Below are 3737 nucleotides of genomic sequence, written 5' to 3'. Positions count from 1 at the left end.
GCTGCAGGGGCAGGGCGGTGTGCTCCCAGCCTGGGCAGCTCCTGCATCCAAGCCCTCAGAGCAGTGGGTCAGAGCAGTCCTCTTGGAGTGGAATATGCAGCCCTCAAAACCTAGAAAGGCCTGCGCCCTGTGTTTCCTTCTTTCAAACAGAAGGTACAGGATGCAGCAATTTGTCTGCATGGGGGGATGTCGTACAAATCTGACCACTAGGCCCCTGATATCTCCCTGGAGATCAGGAACCCCTCAGGCTATGATGCCACAACCTGCCAGCAGTCATGACTGGAACTGTGTTGGGGCAAACCTGACTGGTCTGCAGCCACCAGCAGATCCACTGTCTCTGCAGAGCCAGGCTGCTGGCCTCACCACCATTGGGCCTGTAATAGAGGCCTCCTTCCCAGAGTGCAGTGTGGTTATGACTTCCTGCTGTGGTTTGGATGTGATTTGAATATCCTCCAGGGATTTGTGTGTCAGGAACCTGGTCCCCAGTGTGGTGGTGATGGGGGATGGTGATGACACCATCAGGAGGTGGGACCTAGAAAGAGGCCCGTAGGTCACTGAGAGAGCTGCCCTTGGAAAGGATTAAGGAGTGTCTCACAGGACCACTGAGCTCTTGCAAGAGGATCCTCACCCCTGGATTGCTCTGGCCTTCTGTTAGGTGTACCTCTCTCCCTCCTGCATACATATGACTGTTGTGCTTTCTTCCCATCTGCCACGAGACCCTCATCAGAGGCCAGACCAAAGGGACTTTCAACCTCCAAAACTGCAGCCAAATAAACTTTTTTTCTTCACCAAGTAGTCTGTATCAGGAATTTTGTTATAGTAACAAAACGGACTGACATACTTACTATCTTGGCCATGGAGGGGCAGTATCCATGATTTCACCCTGGGTTTCCTCACTCCACTGTCTGTTCCCACACAGGCCTGGACCCAATAGACCATTGCTGCAACCACTAAGTACATGAATTACAGTTACACACTCAGGATCCAAGGAAGTGACTGCATTGTGTCTGCTGGCCCAGGGGTCCCGCTGAGACCAGTCTTTCAGCCAGATTTTCCTTTCATCACCTAACCCCATATCTCCCCTCTCCAACAGTGAGGCCACGATGACCACTCCATCTCCAACATCTGTCCCCTCAGATTACGAGTCCCACTGTCCTTGCCTTAGTATTTCCCTTTCCCCAGTGTCCTGTCACTCAAGTGAACAGCAATCAATAATTCTATCCTTTCCACTGCATGACCCTCAAAATCCAATCCCAGAGGCTCCTGGGTCCTGGCTCAACATGGAACCTCTTTCCTCTCTGAGCAGATCTAGCAGGTCCTAATCAGGTCACACTGGACTTTCTCCCTAGCCACTGGGCAGCCTCCAGTGAGGCACCCTGCATGCAGCATCGTCTGGCACAGAGGAAATGCTGGCTGAAGAGGGAGGAATGGGTTCCTCTACAGCAACTGAGGGCCAGGGGTCCATGGAGCCACCTCCCTTGGCTTCCACAGATGCCCAGCCTGTGCTTCAGGGTCCTGACCTTCACACAGACCAGCCTTGGCACTCACTCAAATGCGTCTGAGTGAGGTGACTGCCACTGCCATTACAAGAGAAGGTAGGACTTTCTTTTAGCTACCAAGGAGGCCCTCTGGTCTCACATGAGCCCCTCACTGCTGGTTAAGTTCCTTAGTCTCTCGTTGTCCCTCTGCAGGGCATTAATGTACCTTGGCCACAACCAGTCTACCCTACTGTCCTGTCAAACCCACTGGAAGGTGTTCCCATTCACCTGGCCATTTCCCCAGCCCACCCCAGTGGAAGCTTCAACAATCAGACTTGTGCCAAAGATTATCTGTGCCCCCAACCAGTACAGCGTCCTCTTCATCTGCCAATGAACGGCCACCTGGCTGCCGATTTCTCAGGCCCCTGCTGCACTCCTGAGCTAATCCACGTCCTCTGAGAAGCAGGTGCCGTGATAGGGTTACACATGACCTGGGCAGTGCCTGTGAAGGACATGGGAGAGGTGGCCATAGATACTGGGATTCACACTGCAGGCGGGACCCCTGTGAGGGAGAGAGGAAGGCGGGAGGAGCCTCAGCCTGCAGCATTCCTAGTAATACCAAAGTAATCCCTAAAATGATTTGGGTCTTGTGGACGTGGGCCTGTGTTCACTCCCCAGAGAGCAGCCTGGACAGAGAGCTCAGGGCAGGTGCAGCACAGCAGTACTGGGGCAGAGGCCAAGAACAGCAGGCCTGAGCCTTTTGTTCAGAGCCGTGATGTGGCTGCCACACTCAGACACATGCAGACAGACTCAAGCTCGCGTGCACACCCTCGTGCACACTCACACCGATTCACGATACATGGCACACACATATGCACATCCACATTCACTCAGAGGCACTCATGTGACACACACCATCTGCACACTCACACCCCATCTCCTTTAATGCCCTTGGGTTCCAGGCGCCCACCATCCAATCGGAGGCCACTGGGGCAGAGGACAGCAGTGGCTGACGCTGTCCAGGATGGGGTGGGCACTGATGCCAGGCGCTGTAAAGAGGTCCTAGGAACAGTAAGTGGGTGGGAGGCCCTGGGGTCACGTGTGGGGCTGGGGTACTCTAGCAGTCCTTTTGGAATGCAGGCAAGGGCAGCTTCCAACCCGTTGCCACGGTGGCATTTCCTCCTTACCACCACTGCTGGGCACACTGAAGACACAGATCTCCCCGACAGACCTTGCCTGGCCACCTTCTCATCCCACCACGAGACACCAAAGGAAAGAGCCACGTGGTCAGGCCTAAGTGAGCAGAAGGAGGAAGACCCTGAAGACTCCAGGGTGTCCACAGAGAGGATTCTTCCTAGGATGGGTTGTCCAAGGGTCTGTCCTTCTGAGGGGAGGGGCTATTCACAGATTTGCTGAACTGCTTATGGGAAGCTGGGTCCTCACCAGCAGGCTGCTGGGATCTCCTCCAGTATTGCTCTGAACTTGGCCATCCTGGCCTCTCCCAGAGACCTGCCTATACCCCTCAGGAGCAGCCCTGGTCCTCCTGGGGAGTGGGGATCCCACCACAGCACTCCCCAGGGGCTGTTCTGACCTTCTTGGCTCAAGAAGGGATATGGGGTGGCCCCACCCACACCCACCTGCCCCATTCTTACAGGAATGGGTGATTCATGGACTTCATCAGGCCCTGCCCCCCTAGGCACAGTGGTTCCAGTGGTCTGGCCTTGCTCCCAAAGGGAGCTGCCCTTCAACCCCCACATCCCCTCAAAGCCCTGGGAGGTCACAGTGTCCAGAGGAGTGGCCTGGGGACCCAGGGACACTGGTTCTGTCCCAGCGCACGAACCAGAGAAGGCGTGGCCCGAGCCGGGGGGAGGGGGTAGGGGGCGGGGGGGGGGACGACACTTGGGGGAGGAAGCTGGGGGGACACTTGGTGGGGGGACACTAGGAGAGAGGGGGACCCCATGCACCCCGGGGGCAGCTGCTAACTGGGCGGTCCTGGGGACGCCCCTTGTGCAGGGCGCGACCTCCCAGCCCCAGCCTCCAAGTGGGGACCGGTGAGGGAGGCCCTTGGCGAGGTCCGGGGACACCATGGGCCCGGCTTGGTGGGCGGAGGACCTCGGCCAGTGCCCCGCCCCCTCCTCCTGTCCCCTCAGGATCCTCCGTCCCCCCACCCCCGGCGCCCCTCGCCCGTGTCCCACCCGTCCACCCAGCGTTGCCATCCGCGGGGCCACAGCGCCTCCCGGTGGCCTCACACCCGCGGGG

Source organism: Castor canadensis, chromosome 5 (genome assembly GCF_047511655.1).
Source record: "Castor canadensis chromosome 5, mCasCan1.hap1v2, whole genome shotgun sequence".
Lineage (NCBI taxonomy): Eukaryota > Metazoa > Chordata > Mammalia > Rodentia > Castoridae > Castor > Castor canadensis.
This window is presented reverse-complemented; position numbering follows the sequence as displayed.